The sequence below is a fragment of the Accipiter gentilis genome, chromosome 11, assembly GCF_929443795.1.
Source record: "Accipiter gentilis chromosome 11, bAccGen1.1, whole genome shotgun sequence".
Taxonomy (NCBI): Eukaryota; Metazoa; Chordata; class Aves; order Accipitriformes; family Accipitridae; genus Astur; species Astur gentilis.
In genome coordinates, this window is record NC_064890.1 from 22,413,426 (window position 1) to 22,436,392 (window position 22,967).

At 38.7% G+C, this 22,967-nt stretch overlaps 2 long non-coding RNA genes across 4 annotated transcripts in view; both read right to left on the minus strand.

Moving 5' to 3' along the window:
* Window positions 1-16,600, minus strand: part of LOC126044479 (uncharacterized) — a 42,557-nt gene extending 25,957 nt beyond the window's left edge. Inside the window, exons 1-4 of one of the 3 annotated variants that reach the window (XR_007507680.1) lie at window positions 14,815-16,600; window positions 12,894-13,101; window positions 10,453-10,547; window positions 8,733-8,863 (exon numbers count right to left, since the gene is read on the minus strand). This is a non-coding gene — a long non-coding RNA (uncharacterized LOC126044479). Of the gene's footprint in view, window positions 1-8,732; window positions 8,864-10,452; window positions 10,548-12,893 lie in introns of all 3 variants that reach the window. The other 2 variants (XR_007507679.1, XR_007507681.1) reach the window with 2 other exon arrangements.
* Window positions 16,601-19,171: 2,571 nt separating this feature from the next.
* The window catches only part of LOC126044480 (uncharacterized), a 41,352-nt gene continuing 37,556 nt past the window's right edge, over window positions 19,172-22,967 (minus strand). Inside the window, exons 5-6 of the long non-coding RNA XR_007507682.1 lie at window positions 19,569-19,667; window positions 19,172-19,254 (exon numbers count right to left, since the gene is read on the minus strand). This is a non-coding gene — a long non-coding RNA (uncharacterized LOC126044480). The remainder of the gene's footprint in view (window positions 19,255-19,568; window positions 19,668-22,967) is intronic.

Consider the following 22,967-nt stretch of genomic DNA (forward strand, 5'->3'; position numbering starts at 1 on the left):
TTCAGGTAATATGATATGTAAGAGCCAGCATACATAGTACATAACCCAGTCCTCCTGGGTAAAAGTGCAAACTATACTTTTCTCTTCAGAAAAAGATATTAGAAAGGCTTGTATAAACTTCTATCTAAATTCTGACCCAGAGCTCTCTTAGCATTGAATGTATGAACGTTAGATGTACGATACACGTGTGGTTTAGGGAAAAGCAAAACTTATTATTTCTTGGACTAAGAGACATGCAGTAAAGGATATATCTTTCTCCACATGAAACACAGTTAAATTTTTGAACCCTTTGTCACTGTGTGGCTGAAAATACAAGGGGACTCCTCATCACTGAAGAAACTGAGAGAGACAGCGCTATCAGCTGTTATTAAGTACAGTGTTTCAGGGGCAGCCTTTGGCCCAAGAAGCTCCTACACTGCCACTGGACCAGAATCTCTGCGTAAGGGTGCTTTGGCTACTTTCTATATACATGTACAGACATTGCTGAATATGAAAACCTGTAAAATGTTTTGTATAGAAATCAAGCAGATTTTAAAACTACTCTGGCATCAGGTACCTCTACCTACAAAAGTTCTTCAAGAAGTATAAGTAAGAAAAATCACCAAAAATACAAAAGAAAATATTGTAAAAGTTTGCATACGTATTGCTAAGATTTCTTTTTAAACTAATAAAAAGTGACTCCTGAGTGGACACTGGTTTGTTGTCAACTGACATAAGGAATGGTAATTCATCTGACACTTGTACTTTCATTCATGATAACAATATCTTTACCTCACACAATACTTAGAGAAAATTGGGAATGGAGCATTTAAAAGGGGTATTCTATTCCTTTTGGCTTATGAAAATAATTCTCCATTTCTTGCTGCAAATTTTTTTTTAATTTATCTCTTTCTAAGAGTTGGAAGGGGTTGAGTATGTGAAAATAATTATAGCCATTTCCTGACTGACTTGGAAGCATTGCACAACTAACGAACTATAACTTCATTTCTACTCCACCATTCTATCATGTCAATTACTTTGGAGGACCCCTTTCAAAACCCAGCAAAAAATCTGATTTATTGTGAGTTTCTCCTGATCTATGAGAACTCAAACTTTTCCTGGGTTTTATGTGTTCAAAATAACCCATCAAAGACACACTTATGCTAATGTTTTTTATTGATTAATAATACCTGTATCATCTTAGTACAATTAAACATGCAAGTGTCCTCTTCCTGAGTGATCCAGTACTAGGAGGAAAAAGAAAAAAAACTAACCCCAAAAACCAAAAAAACAACAAACAACACTTTATAACAGTCACAGGTGCATGAGAGAATATAGCAAGGTGGTGTGCTGATGACTTCTTGCAGTAATATGATAGTATCTGCAGTGATATTGTCTTATGAAAATGGATTAAAGAGAGTTTTGTAAATCAATTCTCCTAAGAATAAAAGGATATTACAAAGCCAAAGGTCATTAGCTGGAAAAAATGTTGATATAGGCATTTAAACCGTAGGTTTAAAGTAAACAACAGTTACCATCCTTTTGTAGGGATTGTGAAGTTACTTTGGTAAAGCGCTTTCCCCTTCTATTTCTCCAAGACTTCACTAAAACCAGACAAAGTTCAATTTCAAGAGATTTGTGTGATAGGGAATTGGTGTTCAGACAGAAGGAAAGAATTTGACAGAAGAGGAAGAATTTCAGAACATTTGAATTATTTCAAAGAAATATTTCTTCCTTAAAATTGTTGCATTTATAAATAATAACATTTTGTAATGATTAACATTATTTTTAAATATGCTATAAAACATTAAGAATGCCTGAGCCAACAAGTCTACAGTAAATGTAGCATTGACTCACAGCTTGGTTAAAACTAAGGTTATAATATTGAGCTAAATAGAGAATTATAATTGTAAGAGAAGACCAGTGGTAGCCTAGTCCTTGACTTAGATTGTTTAAACACCCTGGCATACCCCAAATGCAGAAGTGCTCCAAGAACTATGACAGTTCAATTCACTTTTCCATTTCAATACTTTATTAGAGAGCAGTGAGCAAGTGTGAGTAGTATGAGCATCTCTCTAAGCCGAGCAAGGCAGAAGAATTTAATTCCTCACAGCAGTCTGGAAACTGTTTTAGGAAAAAAAACTCCATAAACTGCTTATTTGATCAAATTCTCTATTTATGTTTGCTGTATTCATTATACCACTGTGGCATAATTATACACACCCAGGCTACTTTGTTACGACACTACTGACCACTGTGCTAATAAGAGGTAGCAAACAATCTGGTTACTCTCAAACTGATTTTGAGCAAGTTACAGCAATTCAGTGCTATAAATCATATTGTAGTGTTCTGAATGCATAAAGCCCATACACTTCTGAAGACAGCTTATACTTTACCTAAGTTACAGTTGATTGACTCAGTAATTATAAAATGGAAATGTACATCAAGCAGAGCTGTAGGTGCATCAGTGCATCTTTTTCTAAGGGAAAGATTCCAAAACACTATAGCAGAGATAAAGTACATTGCCAGAACTTATATTGACATACTCTTTTCAATGGGAAACAAGCTAGTTAAATTCTGGGTGAAGAGTAAAGTATGCCTGTGGTTGTCCCTTTCCACAGGTATACAGAGAGCTGCTCTCTGCAAACAACATTCATCAAAAGGTTGCAGTCTCTCATCAAAAAAGCAGACAGCCCAGCAGAACTATTATTTTAAACTATTTAAGCTAGCCTAGTTCATTTTTCTTGGAAAAGGTTAGGGAGTGCTCACATGAGCAGTGTGCAGGCAGATCTATGAGGGCGATCATCTTTGACAGCGGAACAAGGAGCTGAGGGCAGTAACCTTTACCACCAGCAAAGCCAGATGGTATGTCTGTGCCACAAGGCTACAGAAACCTCTAGTGCTCCATGAATGCAAACCTTCAATGAGGACAAATTTTGAGCAGTCAGGAGAAAAAAACCCAAATACCACCACTGCTACTGACAAGCAGTAGCCATAATTCATCCTAGCATCAAAAAGGCAGATGGTTCATCTAACAAGAAAAATCAATAGTATTTGTCATACTTAATGTTGACATTTTTTAAACTTCTCTGTATTTGCAGGGCAAAGGCCATCCAAGCTATGCATATTTCATCTGCTGGAAGATATGATGACCTTATCATCTTGCCCTTTTTCAACCCTGACCTTTTAAGACTACAGTGAAGAGGTAATCATCATTAAAGAAGGAATAGATATTCACATGAACCATAAACTAATTTTTACTCCAATTTGTTACCTAATTCTTCCATTTAAGGAGTAATAAGATTTTTGGCTCAGTTACCATCACCTAAAAAGCAGCTTTATGTTTGCTTGGTTTTTTTATCAATTTGCCAACTTGTCAATCTAGATTGTATGTCTTCAGAAGACCAAGGTCATTCCTGGAAAGTAGGAGCATTCCCTAGTGTTTACCCTGGCCACATCAGGTCTGGAAGTTCCATCTGAGGAAGCAGTACAGAGCACTGGAGATCCTGAGGAAGAACATGCTCACCTGATGTGATACATCATGAACAAGGCAAAGTAATTTCCTTTGGAGATTAATTTTTTCAGTGATTGTATCAGTATATGGGCTTGCTAACAAAATACAAAGTAGCTCTGTGTCTCCATTGCCAAATGAATTACAACTTAGTTTTGGTGCAAGTGATTATAAAACAATTTTCTCTGACAGCTGCTAACAAACTTAGTCCTTTCACTTCAGTTACTACTGCTCCATTTTTTATTTGCAATTCATGATATGAGCTACTGATTTCCTCACTATTTTCCCTCTGTTCTTGCAATCACCTCTCTCTCATTCAACCAATCACTTCTACTTTCCTTAATTTTCCTTCTCTGGGTTGCTTTCCTCACTAATTTTGCTCAGCTGCTGATGACTTAACTTCCCATCCCCCTTTAATGTGTTCTAAATAAAAGGGGTGAAAACAAAAATATCTCCTTTGGTTTGCCTCTCCTTTTGTCTCTAACAGCACCTTCCTGTGATCTTTGGGGGATTCTGGATTTCATTTCAGATACATACAGCACAAAGCAAGGCTTTGTGATAGCTGTTTCAGCATGTTTTTTGGTAGCTGGGGACTGGTTCTACTAGACGCACAATACTGTTTGCTCACATTAATCTCAGAGTGATCTGAAACTCTCAGCATCCAAAGGCTCAGGTACTGAAATGACAGGAGCCTCTGGAAAAAGGCAAAACCAAAATCCTGCTCCCCACTGAAGTCAATAAGAGTTTTGCTTGTTTCTTCCACTAAAGCTCACTCAAAAGTCTTTATTTACTGAGAAAGTCTCATCTACTGTATAAATAGTGACATGAAGGCAGAGCATGACTTGAACTACTGTTGACTTTTACATAACCATAGCTACTAAACTACAGAATTCAGTGAAGAGATGTCCATAGAAAATGAGATGCTTTATTACCAAATGCTTACTGAAGGCCTAACTCAATAAGAGATTTAGCATGTTTACGTTAAGTAACCCTTTAAGACTAACCTACTAACTCACATTTTGGCAATATAAAAAGACTAAGCATAGTACCATATTGTGATGCCCAGGCAGCAGAAGCATTTTTAAATGCTTTCCAGAAATGAACACAATACCTATTTGTCCTAGTGTAAGTCCTTTTTTCTTACTGATTAGATTCACAATAGATGCAAATTACCTCAGTGTATTTTTTTTCTGTATGGCATGTTCTGAAAAATGAATTCATATACTTTATTCCCTAAAAATAGACACTTTCAAATTTATGAAGGTGATTATTCCTATAATAATTACTGAAACAAAAACCTAATTGACCAGGACTTAAGGTCATTTATCATACATTCCCTTTGTGAACATGCATGAATCTGACTCCTTAATTTTGCTTGTCTGTTGTCCATTATCTTCATTTGCCTCCAGAAAGCTGTTTTAAAATAAGATATTGACCACCGAAAGTTCATGTAACAATCCATTTGTTTACAATTATTTCCTTTTTACAAACAAGGATTCACACAAGTGAATAACATCAGAGCCACTGTGAGATAGTTAAGCCATGCTTAGAGTACTCAGGAATGCATACGATAAGTGACTGTCTTTCTGTATGTCGATTTCTCGGATTACCATTTTATTCAGTGTTTGAGAGCGCACAGTAATAATAAAATGCATTAGGCATGATTCATTTCCAATACTGTCATCTACATTTTAATAAGTCTCAAAATTACGGAGGAGAAAAATGACAAAGACTTATGATAGTTAATACAAATTTCAATCTATACACTTCATTTTAAACAGTATTCTAGGCTGTTAACTAAGGGTAAAAAGGGTTTGTAATAACAAGATCTCCTTCTCTCTCAAAAGGACCAAGACAAAGAAAGACTGGTGCTATGTGAAATATACAGGTAAAACTGACACAAAGGTACCCTCAATTCACTAAAATTGGCAATGAAAACTGATGAAGGGCATAAAACATACTTGTTCATACAGAGTCAGAAAGCTTTCTCGATGCTTAGTGAAATCTCCAAAAATACCAAAAAAAATCAGCTTTAGTAAGATTAGTTTATTGATATCAAAGGTGGAACTCTAACTTAATGCTATTAAAAGGGTTTGAGAGAGAGAGACTGATCCCTCTGGAGAGTGCTTTGCACCTTCCTAGGATGGATGTCTAAGCCCAGTAGGGTGAATCACCCTGGGGAGGTACCAATTCCATCTCCACTGACTACTGAAGTAGCTGGGACAACAACCTTAGATGAGGCAGCTAACTCTCAGAGAGCAGATTAGGAGAAATGAATGTCTCCCAGCAAAGGTTTATCTCCATTGCAGATGAGGCTGCATTTGAATACAGGAAGACATATCTGCTCCAAGTTTAAGTTTACTAGCACAACATAACAGTAATGAGAAGTTGCCAGCACAGGCTTCAGCAAGAGAGATACTCTTGCTGGTCAATGGTCTACAGTCAAGGCACCACATGATCACTATGCTGATGAGATTAAAGTCAGAGGTTTTTAGAACCTGGGGTTTTTACCTGTCATAGAATTATACCTCTGTTTGTTCCAAAGAATGCCTGCAGCGTAGAGGTGACCTTTTCACCTCAGCTTAGCACACACACCAAAATTTCTTCACAGAAACAGTGGCAATTGTTTCTATCTCTTAGACATGGAAGATGACAACCTACAGGAAATCCTGTATTTTAACATTTAGTTTTACCCATATGGGGATTAAAAAAAAATCACAATAAATCAACATTACCCAGTACCTAGGTGAAATAAGCTAGGTGCGGTGCCTGACTAATCTAGTGGCCTTATACAATGGAGCGACTGCATGAGTGGACAATGGGAGAGCTATGGGTGTCATCTACCCAGACTTCTGTAAGGCCTTTAATACTGTCCCCAACAACATTCTTGATGCTAAATTGGAGAGAGATGGGTTTGATGGGTGGGCTATTAGATGGATAAGGAATTGAGCAGATGACCATATCCAAAGACTTATAGTCAATGGCCCAAGGTCCAAGTGGAAACCTGTAACGAGTCATGTCCTTCAAGGGTCCATACTGGGATCAATACCATTTAATTTCTTCGTCAGTGACATAGACAGTGGGATTCAGTGCACCCTCAGCAAGTTTGCAGATGACACCAAGCTGAGTGGTGCAGTCAATTCACTTGAGGGAAGGGATGCCATCCAAAGTAACCTTGAGAGGCTTGGGGAGTGGGCCCATGCAAACTTCATGAAGTTCAACAAGGCCAAGTACAAGGTCCTGCACATGGGCCAGGGCAATCCCCAGTATCAATACAGATTGTGGGATGAATGGATTGAGAGCAGCCCTGCAGAGAAGAATTTGGGGATACTGATGAATGAACAACTGGACATGAGTCAGCAATGTGCTCTTGCAGCCCAGAAAGCCAACCATATCCTGGGCTGCATCAAAAGAAGCATGGCCAGCAGGTGGACGGAGGTGATTCTGCCCCTCTAATCTCCTCTTGTGAGACCCCACCTGGAGTGCCACTTCCAGCTCTGGGGTCCCCCATACAAGAAAAGCATCGACCTGTTAGAGTGACTCCAGAGAAGGGACATGAAAATGGTCAGAGGGCTGGAACACCTCTCCTGTGAAGACAAGCTGAGAGAATTGGGGTTGTTCAGCCTGGAGGAGAGAAGGCTCCAGGGAGACCTTATTGCAGCCTTTTGATATATAAAGAGGGTTTAAGAGAAAAACAGAGAAAGCCTTTTTACCAGGGCCTGTAGGGACAGGACAAGGGGGCAATGGTTTTAAACTGAGAGAGGGTATGTTTAGACCAGACATAAGGAAGAAATTTTTTATGATGAGGCTGGTGAGGCACTGGAACAGGTTGCCCAGAGAAGCTGTGGATGCCCCATCATTGGAAATGCTCAAGGTCAGGTCGAGTGGGGCTTTGAGCAACCTGATCTAGTGGAAGGTGTCCCTGCCGAGGGGGGCCCTGGGTTGGACTAGGTGATCTTTAAGGCCCCTTCCAATCCAAACCATTCTATGATTCTATGATTTCATGATAAGGAAACTGTATAAAACATTGTTTGGACTAGCTCTGCTAGGGAAATAAAATAATTTTACTGACAAATTCCTGCTTATAATTAACATAAGATACAAAATTAGTGAAGCAAAACTGTATGATATAACAGTGGATGAAGCAGATGCCTATTTAAACTTAGCTCCTGAAACAATACAGCTACAATACATTTATGTTCCCCTTGACATATTTTGTTGCATTTTGGGAGTAGATGGGATTATTCAAGTCTGTTGTAATGGTCCTGTAGATATCACTTTGGTGGGTAAGAAGATGGTAACCAAGAGCTAACTAGAGGAATATGCAGCTGAAATACAGACAAAATTTTTTGTTGTATGTTTTTCCTTTGTCCTCAAGCTAAGAACCATGTTTTCTTGCAGTTTGACGCAAGTAAATAATCTTGTTTCAAGGAAGTGAAGCAGCCCATTTGTATGTATTTCATTTCTATCCTTCTTATTTTAAATCATCCTGAGTTTCTCTCTGCTGATTTCTTCTTTTCAGTCAGAATTTCTTATCTGTCTAATAGCTGACTGGCATGTATGTAGGTCAGAGCAATTATATTTCTTTGTTAAGCTTGAAACAAGGGAAGCCATCTCCCTGTTACATAGCCTTAAGCAAAAACAAGCCATTCAAGCTGAAAAATTTCCTGAAGAAAAACCTAAAAAGGAGATGAGGAAACTGATTATGCATGTAGGAAGAAAAAAGCAACCAGAAAACCCAATAAATGCTAGGAATAATTTCCTAGAATGAGCTTGGGAAAGGATAGAAATAAAGTATCATGATTCAGAGCTGCATGTTGGGAGTGGGATTTCTGACTAAAAATAATTGCTTTCTCTTTGTTCCTACTGCCTCAGCAGAAAGAGAACTCCACGTGCGCTCTTTGTTGAGCAACACAATTTCACTAAGAAATGCTAGACCCAGAGTGTGTCCATTACCTTTTGGGATGGTGCAAAGAGGGTTGGCTTGGAGGTTGATTCGCTGCTACGCACTGGTTCTAGGCCCTTATGTCCACACTACATATTAACCAGAAAAGAAGTTTATTCCCATTGTTGATCCTAGATGCACATCATGCATGGGCAGAGAGCTAAGCACTCTGTAGAGGACCTCACCTCCACACTGGAAGTGGGGTGCTCTAGATGGTGCCCTGCTGCATGACTTCAGCTCTCCAGGAGAGAAACTGGTGGGTGCTTGAATATCTACCACAAAACGCAAAGACATTACCAGATGGGCATATCACTGGATTCATTTCCATGTCCACCCATTTCTAAACTCAGATCTTTTGTTGAATTTCTGCAGGTTAGATTGCTGGTGGAAGACCTCACTCTGCCAACTTTATGTCACCAAGGAGTTTCCTGTAAAAACAAAAATAAAATTCTGCCTGACAACCCCAGTGATACTGTGATTCTATGATTCTATAAATATGTATTCTTATGTAGCTGTGTCCTCACTTTCTTCTTCTTTCTGTGACATATTTGTGCTATTCCTTTTTGATTACCAGTGCATTGGGTGCGGGTGCCCAGGTGCTGGTGACGGGGGCTGCGGGGCGGGCGGCCTGTGTGAGGAGAGGCCGGGGCTGCCCTGTGCCGGACACAGCTGGTTCCAGCCGGTTCCAGCCGGCTCCAACCCACCCACCCCGGGGCACGGAGTGAAAACGTATTTAAGAGAGGGCAAAATGCTGCACGGCAGTGAGAAGTGAGGGGGGGGAAGTGTGAGAAACAGCCCTGCGACACCACGGTGAGAGGAGGAGGTGCTCCAGGTGCCGAAGCAGAGACTCCCCTGCAACTGGAGAGACCACGATGAAGCAGGTATCCACACTGCAGCCCATGGAGGACACCACACCAGAGAAGGCAGATATTTGCTGAAGGACTGCTGCCTGTGGAGGGGACCCACACTAGAGCAGGGAAAATGTGAGAGGGAAGAAGCAGCAGAGAGGAGCTGTTATGGATTGACCATAACTTCCATTCTCCATGCACCCTGTGCCACTCAAGTCGGGGAGCAGGTCAAGGAGTCAGGAACAAAGGAGTAAAGTTGAGCCTGGGGAAAAATCACGGCAGGGAGGGAAGGTGTTTTAATTTCTGTCTTTGTTTTTCACCATCCAAATCTATTTTAAATGGCAATAAATTAAATTGATTTTCCTCAAGTCTGTTTTGCTGTGAGAGTAATCGGTAAGTGATTTCCTCATCTTTGTCTCAACCCACAAACTTTTCCATCCTATTTTCTCCCTCCGTCCTTTTTAAGAGGGGGACTGAGAGAACAGCTGGGTGGGCATCTGGCAGCCAGCCAAGGCTAAACAACTACAACCAGGCAGTTTCTTAAATCAAAAGAATACCTTGAGAAACCCTCTATCTGCATAATTCATATTATTAAACAGTCTTACACACTCCCTCACATACGACAATGTCCATCTGCTTTGATCAGAGGTTCCTATTGCTTCAGATACCTTTTTCCATAAAGGGACATCAATGGCTTTTTAATTTAGCTTGAAACAAAGACAACAAAAACAATAATCATATTTTTAAAAAGTGTTTTGTAAGGTGTGCACTGTAATAACTTGACCTTTTACCTGTCTTTACTTACAGCTTAAAACCAAAATTTAGGCAGTAACTACTTCAAATAGCCTTTAGTAATCCTGTAATGTATTTTTATAGTACTAAAATTTTTTCAGTTACAGAGTTACTCTTTTAACCAATTACTGAATTGAGAATAATAGGTAGGCATTTTCAGAATACACTTCTCACATCCTGGGTAGATTCTTAGAAGGCACTGTTTTCTTTCAAAATAGAGCTGCTGGAGCAGTGATGCTTTCAGTTATAAGGAGCAGTCCTTGGAGCAAGACCTGTGACCTGCTCTTCAACCATAGAGGACTTTGATGACAACCGAATTAAAAGCCAGGTGCCCTTTTGCACAAGCACTCACTTTCTTCCTCTCCCATGAACCTTACCTTCTTTTTTTTTTTCGAACACTTTCTTAACTCTAAGAGATGTGGAGGCTGCAAGCTCTGAGAACAGATTGCAGCATGATGTTTAGAGTTGAATCCTGAAAGACAGGAGAGTAATTTTTGAACACTTCAGGGCAAAAAGATCAGATATTAGTTTCTTACTTTCTGCATGGGCATTTTGAGGACAAAGCCATTGTACAAAAAGGTTCTACCCCACAGGTTAATTGGTGACTACGTTATGAACCTGAAAAGACTGAGTTTTGAACTGTGTGATTTTTGAAAGACATCCTCATTCTCTTGATCAGGCATTATATTCCAAATAACTATACCTCCTGTATATCCCATTCTGGTAAACTGCAGTGGGGCAGTTCTTGGGTTTCCAGAAATGAGGAATTAGAAATACAGAAAGAATTCTTTCTCATAGGATCCATTTTATGCAAGGCTTATATAAATGTATGATTCCACTGCTTGTAGATTTATGCTATGCCAATACAAAACTTTAGACTCTTTACAGATGCTTCAGTATACATTTTTCTACAGAATTACAGACATACCAAGATGCCAGACACATCAAGTACTGCCAAAGCTGCTTTGATCTCTACTGATAGAATACTTACTGATCTGTTACACATACCATACCAAAGTGCAAAATCAGGAAAGCCACATTAATGGCACTTAATACTATAATGCAAACTGAATTTATAAAAAAATGGCAAACCACATAGCAATGCTACTACTACAGACTGCTATATATCATTCTGGAAGAATACCATTAACATCATTCCACTTTTGAATGCTATAATGTCACCATGGAATCAAGGAAGTTCCAAAATTAATCTGCCTCTCTTCAAAGACATCAATTTGATGCCTTTTCCAGATTCTCTTCCGTAATGTTCACATTTCTAATCTCCATGTAAGAGAGCAGATGTGTACTGGGCTGGTGCTCAAATACCCTGCAGAGGGAGAACTGAATAAATATGTTCTTGAAAGTTAATTTATTACTTTTATGTTGCTTCTAAAGATCAAGACTTTGAGTGAGCATCTTGACAGCCGAAACAGATGGACAGCTCCACAGAGTAAACATTTTCCAGAGGAATGTCCCTTGCTCTCCAGTTTACTCCACAGTTTCAAAGCAGCGTTCATTCAGCTAAGTGGTATCTATTATATGCCATACAAATAAATGACAATACAGAATTCTGGGGGCATGAATGAGCAGTCCAACTGCCTTTAAATACTCACAGAAGTCAACCAAGAACTTAGATTTAATATGTATAGCTTCATGCTTTGTTTTCTGAGTGAAAAATAGGGCAAGTATTGCTTTGTTGATTACATTGTACATAGAAGTCACACAATATCAAAAGATCCAATGGTCTTTTATATTTACATGCATTGAAGTGCCTAATTATTCAACTGTATTTATCTAGATGCTTCTGTATGCCTCTGTATGCAAAGAAGTAATTATATTTGTTTCAATGTGCAGCTACACTGAAAATACTAAAAGCACCTTTTCTCTCTCACACCAATAGCATATAAACTTTCTGAAAATACTTTAAATGGAGCTGTGGAGCTTTGAAAAAGCTCCAGATTCTTCCAGAAGGATAACCACTCTTTAAAAGTTGCATACATCTGAGAATGGATTAATATTTAAATCCATTTTCAGCTAGAACTACATACAATTTTTCTATAGTAAAATGAAAGCTTTAGATCTCTGCTAGCTGATACATAGATTCTACTCTGCCAAGTCCCAAATTATCATTTGTATGAGAGCTTCTGAACCTATGACCATTTGCGCAAGCACTCAAAAATACAGCAAAGTGTCTGCCCCAAAATCTATGGTATGCACGAAAAAGTCTGAGACAATGAAGTGTTAATAGCCTTAATTATAGGTAATTGTAGTTAGATGTAACTCAAGCGACTTCCTGAGGGAGCAGTTTAAGTTACCTTCGTGTAGTAATACATACAGATCTTATTAAAATGATTGTGAATTGCTTAGAAAATTAACATGTACAAAGTCCTAAAGATTCAGTTGAGTAATAAAAATGATATATACATTACTGGCCTATGTACATGACCCTCTTTCTCATCAGAAAGCAAAGAAGGAACTGTTATCTGGGCTACCTGAGGCAAATACAGTCAGTTGCCTCATTCAAATATTAAGTGAAGGATAAATTCCATAAAATTGATTAAACTTGTACTAATATTTTTGGTACTGAGGAATACTTTATAAACTGAATTTCAACATTCCATTTATTTGTATATCCACATACTTGGTTAGCATTCTTGGACGAAAGGGGTGGTTTAAAACCTAATATAAAATTCCTGATAATATTTCAAAGATATACAATAGTATATATTAAGCAACATTTTTCACACAACATGTGGAAAGACTAGGCCAATGAACAGAGCGCAAGATGGAAGTTTTACCGTGCACATCTTCAACCTACCAGCAGCTCAGTGTGTCAATGAAGAAATGTCACAGCACCTCTGGGCCATTTTCTTCTCGTGTCTACACTGAGAGAGACAGGATGGCTCACAAGTGTTTAAAAAACGGTAGGAAAATCATGCAGGAGCATAAAGTGCTTATATTTATCTTCTGCCCAGTACAAGGTCTAAGAAGAACTCAGGCAACTACTCCTTCACTTCAGTCCAGTCCTGCAAAGGGCAATGAGTAGAGAATTCCTCCATTTCATGCACATACCACACTTCTATGAATCCACACTCATCTTCCAGCTAGGCTGCCACAGCAGAATATCCACATGACTCTGCAATGAACTTGTTCTCCTTGAGAAAATCTAATAATTTCCACACAGCTCCAAGGTAGACACTTCCTCACAACCTAAATTTTACCCTCTCTGCCTCACCAGAAACTGGGTACAGGGAGTAAATGCGACCAAAATATGCAATCCCTTTCAGTGATTTCCTGTGGTGGTGCCCTGGGTTGAATGGTTTGTGCCACTTTGCCGGAAAAGATCAAAGGCTTTAGTCCATTCCTGCTGTCTCTCCATTTGTCAGAGGGATGGTCTCCACATAGTCTAACATTCTTTGCCTCAACCAGTTATTCCGACTGAGATTTATCGAACTGGGACAACTGGCACTGGAATGCCTTACTCCATACAGCAGCTCCAAGCAACTCAATTTCCAACTGCTGTTTGGGTCTGCTCTCCAAAACAAGATGCAATCCTAGACGGGTCTCACAATAACACAGAATATTAAATATGCACCCATGAAATCTTAAATGAAGGGAAAAAAAATCCATCAGCCAGAAACCCTGACTGCAGCACACCACATGTATTTGTTGAAGAAGTAATAAAATAAAATAGATCAAGCTCTTAAAAATAAAGGGAGGGGGGGGAGTCACTTTGCCAGGCACCTTTCACTTCTTAATTTTTGTCTGGTCCCAATCTGCTGTACTGAGGAGAATTCATAGGTATGAGAGAATCATACTGCTGGATCTCCTTCCCCCCCTTCCTTTTCATTTTGGTGATAAAATTCAAAAGCTAATAAAATCAGACAGATTATAGCAGCATTGATGAATGGCCATGTCTGGATTTCCTGTCTGGAGACCGGAGCAGGCAGTGTCTGAGAAAGAAGACAAGGCAGTCACTGCATAGAGAGAAAAGGAATATCCAGCAGATGGATTATGTCTGGCTGCTCCCATTATTAATACTGATCTGTATCAGGCAGTGATGAATACATAGAAGCACTCAGAAATACTAATGGTTTCACCCTTTAAGTACTAATTTCTACCCTTCTATCCTATTTAACATTAAAAATGCTCTCTGATCTTGTCATTGATGGAAATGGTTATAATGAAGAGGCAGGGCTCTTGGGAAGAAAGAATATACTAGATTTAATGAAAAATATTAAAATCAGCTTTAGAGGTAGAGAAGTCATAAACTACAATCACAGAATATCAGAGAAAACTCTCTCCCCCTAAACAATTTATATTCTTATTTAAATGTAATTTTTAACTCCTAAATCTAAGGATATTTTCAGTTATCAAGACTCTGGACTAAATACATTCTGAGGCATTAAAAAACTAAGGAAGACAGGACATATTAGTTAACATATAGACAGTAAAATAATCAATTAAACAGCATTCATGCTGTACTGAAGTTAAGCTTAGCGTTACAAAAATCTCTAAATCTCCATTTCCTTGGATCCTTAACTCTTTCAGAAGGCTCCCTGAAGAAGTCAAAGAATGTGTAGGCAGTGACTGCCAAACAGGTCAAAAAAATCTCACCCTAAGGCCTGAAAGTGCCTAAATATCCACTAAATCAAACTGGAAACAGAAGCAGCTCACCAGTCTGGAGGAGACAGCTAAAAAAGACCAACCAGGCTGTAGCACCTACCAGTAGCACTTACCTAGGATGAAGTAGGGGAGATCATACTGATTGGGAGGGGGTTCGGGTGTTGCCTCTCAGACTTCACAGTTCTTGTTGATTATTCTGCCAGGAGCTATTTGGGGTATTAATCTGACCCAGGACAACAGGAAAGGCTCTGGCCAGCTGAAAACATTTTCTTGTGACCTCCAGCTGCTTCATGACACTCCAGCAATTTTCTTTTTTGACATGAAAAAAAGCAGGGTGACATTTCCTCCTGAGACACACCAGGAGCTATGTGATATGTGTTTAGGTACCAGGGAAGGCTCTTAAGATCTAGTTGCTGAAAAAAGAGTTGCTAAAAGAGAATGCAAGCTTGACTTGATGGCTAAGGAGAGTGGGGGAAATGTAAACAGCCACAAATGTAATGTAGGTGGTATCTATCAGCCAAGACAGAAATGAAGGAACATAACTGAGCGTGACAACAAAATTTCTCATAGTGGCTCAGTCTGAGGATTGTAGGCACCAGGTTCTCAGCCACCAGGTAGTTGAAATCTGTAGATCTGCATTGTCACGTGCCACACCAGCCATTTGTGTTAAGCAAGAAACTTCTCCTTAAGCTTTGGGCTTAAGCTTTCTTACGAAATGCCCTACAAATAGATGTATAAGAGGGGAAGGAAAAAAGAGGTCTCTGTCATTTGTTCTCCCTCCTCTTTTTCCTGGAAATACAGATAAGCTTTGGTCTGGATCATGCAATAAAGGTAGGCAGAGCAGACACTCCTATAGCTAGTCTGGTTCCTGCCTATGCTACCAATACAGCATTTCCTGACTCCTTTTTCTGTGTCTGAGATCCTATCCCTCAGCTAAGAGTATTTATAAACTTAGTTGTCAGCTAAGAGAGGACATAAAACTGTGGAGGTAGGCCACTAACTTTACAAAGCCTGCTAGCTGAAGCATTTCTTTATTTCTAGCCAGCAGGTAGTTCTGTTGCAGTTTGACTCTTTTTGATTAGAAAAACAGCTATCGTCTTATAAATCTCAAATAAGTCTCAAATACCAGATAGTCTTCTAGACTATCTTATTCCCAAATAACCTTATGGACTATTTTATTTAGAGCAACCTTCAGGAACTCAAGTACTGTTTTGAACACAGTGTCACAAATTCAGTGTCCCAAGAGGTCTCTAAGAAAGCCTACTTCAGTCACAAAATATGATTTTTCAACACAAATTTTCCCTGAAATGAGACTTCCTTCTCTTGAATACAAGTAACATTTTCTTCATTTTGTCTGTCCTTTGCCACTCTTAACATCAGATTTCAATCACACCAGAGAAGCTGCGGTTCCATGCCTAAAACTAAGGACAAGAAATGAATAGTTTTTGTTATTTTCATTACTCTGCCAGTGACTTTGTGGGTAACACCAGGAAAACCAGTGTCTGCTCTGTTATTCTTTCATTTTCCTGTAGAGGTACTAATTAACCACTTGTTTTTTGATATTTAGTTGCAAGCTTATGTTATATGAGCTTTTGTAAAATGCTTTGACATTTCTGGGAAAAAAATTGAAGCCATAAATGCCATCTTCATATATATAGATATTCAGCTGAATCATTCTTCCCTTCCTTTTACCCCTAGAAATGAGAGGTTTATTCTTGTTTTGTTAGCAAACCTTCATTTTTACAATGAAGTCTTTATTACTACACACATGAACTCCTCAAGAAACAGATTATTATTTTAAGAAACATTGTCTCCTTTCCTAGAACCTACATAAAAACTTTTTTAGTTTTTCATTTTTGAGGAAAAATAAGGAAGAATATTGTAGAACTTTTCCGTAGGCTTTCAGGATACCCAGAGCTCTTTGCAGTTTCCTGAAGAAGGCATTAAACATTGCAAGCCTTTCTCTCTGTGTAATACTTAACTAATAGGTTTCAGAAAAAAGTGTTACTCAACCTAAGATTCTGAACAAGACTATTAGAGTCAGAACTTTTTATGTAGACTTTCCAGGATAATTTAACTGAAAATATTTTTAAATCTAGACATAAACAAAATCAAAACAATGCACATTATTAATTCCAGAGGAAAAAAAAAAATTTTTTTTGACATCTCTGTTTTATGGCCTTGTGGATACTATCACAATATCATTGCATACACAAGTTTTGTCTTCAGCTTTTCATCCTGATTTTAAAAGCATTATACTTTATGTATCAATGCATTTAGAACCACTACATTAGAAAAATGAGTGTTTCTTTATACATTTGTGTATAAAATTAAGTTATTGAAATAACTTGAATAATTTGGGAAGGGAGGCCATATTTTTCAAAACAGAGCACAAGCCATTAGTTAAAACAAGTATTTTAAAAACAGCTCTACCAATGTGGATGGAATTTGTTTTAATACCCTTGAAAAGCCCATGATTTATGATCTCTGTCAAAAGGTATTATGGATTTTTACAGTTCCTATTCAGATCAGCATATTTCTAATCTCATAATGTAGTATGGAAAGTAACTGCTTGGACTTCTCCATTTTGCATTTCTATTTGCAGTCCAACACATTCCTTTAGGAACATGAAGTTCCATATGTCTCTCTTCATTAAGTCAACAGTAAAGCAAGATATGTTTGTCTAAAGCCTTTACAGTTGTCTTCTATTTCCAGATGTTATTGTACTATTGGGTATTATATAGTCTCTGAAGAATGAGGTCTCTAAACAGTTATTTCAGGTGTGTATGCCATTAAAACCAATAACTATACTAAATATTCAGAAAGGTCAAGGCAAAAGCTAAATGAACTGCTGCTTCAGTTATAAATCAACATCAAATACTTAAAGGTACTTCTTATCTACAGCTTATCCTAATATATCAATAACATGCTGCTTGTTGTAGCTGAAAACTAGGGCTGAAGTTCTAATTTTTCTCAAGTCAGTATCAAGCCTCCTGACAGCTTTACATAGAACTGTGATTAGCAGAACCCACTAATTCCAGCATTTCAGAGACGTCTGATATTTAAATATTTGTAGAGTTAGCAAACCTGGAACAGTCACCCACATATACTTAGCAAGGAAGAATGATGAGCTGGTTAATCACGGGGAGGAGTATTTTGAAGGCATTTTGTAGCTCCTACAAATAGTTCAATTTTAGCAGATATTTGCCTGCTTATCAATTTCATGCTTGCACACAAATAGACTCACAGATAGTTTCTAAAACATGGTGCTGTTTATGGTGTTAACATTGGCCTTCAATTCATTGTACCAAAGGAAGATTTGGAGAGTGAGCTCTTTGTAAATTCATTCTGCACTACCCAGTTTCTCTCAGCTGTTGCATTACTGTTTCAGCTGCTCCAACCAGATACGATTCCTGGGTTTTTTTGGAGGACCCCAATGTTTGTTTCACTGCTATTGCATAGCTCACTGCATCCGAGTGTTTGCTACAGGTGAGGTATGTGACCAGTGGCCATTCTCACGGTTCCTGGGAATGTTAAAAGGACCAAGACTACCACAAGCAAGGAAATAAAGCAAATCTTTTTAAACCATAGTTCCTAAAAGTTTCTTCAAAATTCTGAAGGCTGTACTTTTAATTTGCAGACCTCTCCTCAAACAGGAATGCTTTGTCCAGGTCTGGAATGTGTCTGCAATACTCTTCTCCAAAAGGCAACCACCCATGCAGTATGTCAGGCACTCTGGTTTGGCTTTGACAAGGTTAAAGAGGGGCAGGAATCCAACTGGAATGAAAGCTGAAATCAGACTTGGTTGAAGTTGCCTGCTGTGAAGTATGCTGTGGGTGAAGAAAGACCACCCTCACAAGATGGTAATCACAGCACAACATTAGCTAAACACAATAGTTATGCAGGGTGATAGCGTTGCTGTCATCCTAACAATGGAAAATCCAATTACTTCTATGGAGCTCCCATTAGGACTTAGGATAATAGAAACAAATGCATGCTTTCAATACATTTTCAGAGCATTGAGTGTAGTTTAAGCCAGTCTGTCAGCCTGAATAATTTGGATCCTCACTGTAGTCAGCACTGTACTTACCATTTTTCTACGTGATCTTTTCCATGGTGTCAGCCTTAAAGGCATCTTTGCTGCTTTTTTCCTTCTTTTCCAGTAAAGAATTTTCTCTCCTTGATGCTATACTAATCACTCCATTTCTAAAAGATCCTCCAAAAATTAAACTCTCTCCCAAACTCAAAAGTCAGTGAAACTTGAGGACACCCACTTAACTAAAAGTGCTGATCTTAAGTGTGCCAAGAGCAACAGTGGTACCCAAAACAGCAGATGAGAATCAAACTGAAAACAGGAGGAGGTACCTCACAGCACCATTTGTGACTGAAACTTAGTCTCTTCTCAGCTCTGCTGGGACTGACAGAAGCCATCGACCTTTGGTTAGTGGCATTTCCAGCCCTTACCCAATAATGGAAGAGGTGCATTTAGTAGCTCCATTGTCTGGTTTCTTGCTTTTGGTTTTAAATGCAGGCTCATACCTCACAGAAGTGATCTATAATAAAATCAGAGAACCTATATTAGCATAGCTTTCAAGATGTCCTCCTAAGTGATCCTAAGTCAAGAAATGGTAACACAAGGCTTTGTGAGGATAGTCAAACAGGCAAGCTGAAAGTCATGAAGGAAATGGTGGAGAAGAGTTGGATTTCTGCCTCATTAGCAGTCCCTACCACCTCAGTAAAATGACAAATACTGTCTCCACAGAGATCCAGTATGCACAGCATAGTGAAAACAGCACAAGGGAAAACACAAACTCATCAGAAGGTCAGTTCAGTCAGCAGCGAGAATGCCAGATAAAAGCTCCCCTACCTTTCACCACCCACAAAGGGAGAGCTGTAATTCTGGAGTGTAATAGTCTTCCCTGCACTCCATATCTAGTCATAGGGCTCTTCAGCTTTCTGTGGTTCACTGCAAAGACATACATAAAGATAAGGGACAATAAAGAGCAGCTAAATCATAAATAATATTCTCCATCCACGGCTTGTCACTAAGATACATATGGAAAACTCCTGCTCTCCCAAAAGAACAGAGTGAAGGCAGCAAGAGAGAAGCAGTCCCACCTGTGAAACCTGTTTATTACATATCAGGTTATTTTTTCACTGAGCAGGCCACTACTAAGGGAAGTGACTTTGCCACTAGAGCACAAGGAGGAGGGAGCACAATGCAGCAAATGAACACCAGACTTCAAAATATGCACTGTTAATGCAAAAAAGATAATGAGCTCATCATATAATGTAAGCATTTCTGGAAAGGGATCTGTGTTAACAGATTTTTTTTTTTCCAATTTAGGATTGCTAGTTTTCAATTAGTCAACACGGTTGAAGCTGGAAAAATGAGCTATATAAAACCTTAAGAATGATACAACAATTCTAAAAGTGTTTCTACCCTTCCTTCCTCCTTTGTCTCGCACAGCTTTGAGGAAATACAGTACACGCACATAAACAGCTGTACCTGCAAGTTGTTACATTTCATTTGTGTTTCCTCTATTCACTGGGTCCTTGCTTACACGATAGAATTGGACAGGTTTATACCGTTAGAATTTTATAGGCAATATAAATTTTTAAGTCTTGCCTGTACTGTAAGTCCTGTCTTGAAAATGCAATCTGCATTAACAGGATTTCGTAGGAAGGAACATCTAAATCAATAAGGTGAACCCAAAACACCCCAGGTTTTGCGCATTCATTTTTGGATAAGTAACTGGAGAGCATGGCAAAGCTTTTTTGCATGCCAGCCTCTTTTATCTTCAAACAGATCCACAAATGGATTATTTATAGATGTGACAGCAGCCCTCCGAGTAAAGCATAAAGGGCAGAGATTACAAAAGATTGATTTCCACAGCTCGTTACTGCCATAAACCTATAACCCAAGCAGATGCACAGGGGAGAATTCTCTTCCTGAGGTCAGCTGTTTATTTCTGGCATGTGCTTACAAATCTCTGGGGAGGACTAAAAGGACATCCATATACTACAGTTTGAAAGGGATGGTAAAGAAGTCTTGTTGCTGTAGTTTCCTCCCATGTTTGCTTCCATTTCATGAATCACATGGTTAACCCAGAGAAGAGATCTATTTCTACCTGTAGTGTAAGCCATATGCACACTTATATGTGGAAACACCCCCACAAGCCTTGTATTCAGTGTCTTTTCTATTGAGTTCACAAACTTTATGAAAATCAGCAGAATGAACTAACAGATGGATTTCAGGTTATTGCCCCATTCAATTTAGTAAGCAAAACACCGACAAGAGTTTTTCCTGTCTCATTTCCCTGAACAGTGAAAATATATAACATAAAACACCCCTAAGTTTAAAATAATGTGGGCTTGGACATCATTTCAATTGCTCACATCATATGAATGCTTTCATGAACCTAGGACAGTGAGTTGTACAGGCCAGGATCAACTAAATGACAGTCAGCAGTGCTGGGTCCTGCTCTAACTATACATGTAATGGAACACTCTCATGATTATACCAGTTCAAGTCCTCATTTTCATTTTTTACAAATTTCTCATCTTTTCTATTTGAAGCAGAGCTATAAATACACTTCTGCTGAGACAAGGATCCATTCTACTAATTTTAATTGATTCAGCTTTTCAAACAGGTTCAGTTCCTCCCTTTGCCTATTTGTTCCTTAGAAGTCAAGAAAGCCAAGGGTAAACAACAGCAAACTAAGGTCCTGGCTGTTCTTAAGAGAACTCTTCTACAGAATCAAAACTAATATCACTAAGTGTTCAGACACTTCTGCCAGCTGACAAAAAGGTATTTCAACTCCCTTTTTAAACTTAATCCTTAACAGGCTTCTTTGTTCTTACATTTGTTACAGTGTCCTCCAGTCTGCTCAGTTCAGGCATAGATCCCAGAACACATAAGGTACGGTTTTCATTCATTGTGTCCTAAACATAGGAAGAAATCAATACATTCAGCATTCCCCTTCTGAGCTAAAGAAGCAGTGCCTAATTGGTACAAGCAGTCTTCTGTCAGTCTGCTGCAGAACCATCACTCTGCAATGCTACAAACACCTCAGACACAACCCACTCAGCAACATAAGCAATTATATTGAAAGTTACTAGATACTCTTCCCTCACCACTTTGAATATAAATCACAGCTTCTAATTTAGCAGCTAGCCTCTTGAGACACACACACACACAGGAAAAAAAAAAGCCCATAATGGCAGCTGCTTTTGTGGCCAAAACTCTGCAGCTCGCATTCCTATGGAGAACCTCAATCCAGTATCAGCAGGGCTCTTCTACTTCACACAGAGGCCAACTCTTAGTTTTAAGTGTTTTCAGAACAAAAACAGTCAGAGTGCTTTACTAAAAATAATGATCTAGGCCCTACTGCATTTTGGCCCATATTTCATGTTCTAAGACAGCTCCTCATTATTACTTGGTTTTTTCTTAATAAAAAGTTTGTAGACTTTGAGGGGGAGTAGGGAGAGGGAAAAGAGGAAGGACTGTGATATTACTACAATGTGCTCATATGTGACAGCTGTGAATTCAACTCTCCTCTTAATCTAGCAAGTAGGCATTCAGCAATTGTGGACATTAAGCTCTCCACAGTCACTTTCTTAGCCTTAAAAAGACAGTTGCTAGAATTAAGCAAGGTACCTTCAGTAGATGTACTTAATATAGTGTCTAAGTGGCTTTGATCAAATATATTTTTTACTTCACATAAATAAATGTACTCAGTGTGGTGAAAAGCATTACCATCTTGATTTCCATGGCCATGTGCCTTAATTTGTATTAACTGGGTGAAATTAACTACCGGCCCTTCCTAAAATTTATCAACCAGTTAATAAGTAGTAACATACCAACTTGTGCTTGTGTCCTGGATACATATAGGCTGGCTAATATTCTTCTCCCCTCCCTGTTTCCCTCTGCTCCTGCCTCATCTGTGTCTGGAGACATAGCTAATAAAGTCACCTTGAAAGGATAAAAGGAAAAAGTGGAGTCAGGGCAATGGGTGGCTGGTTCATACCTAAAGGATAACTGAGTCTGGAAATCCAAGATCTGTATAGCACGAAAGAGCCACTGGTTTATAAGAAAACTTGGAACATCTCACATAAATAAATGAAGAGTGAGGCACTGTTTCCAAGTCTTACATCAATACTTTCTTTTCTGACAGTCTTTATAAAGGCCATATTTAAAAAATAACATTCATATCTTAAGAATTCATTGGAATTTAATTGAATTGATAAAAAATGCTTAGAATTG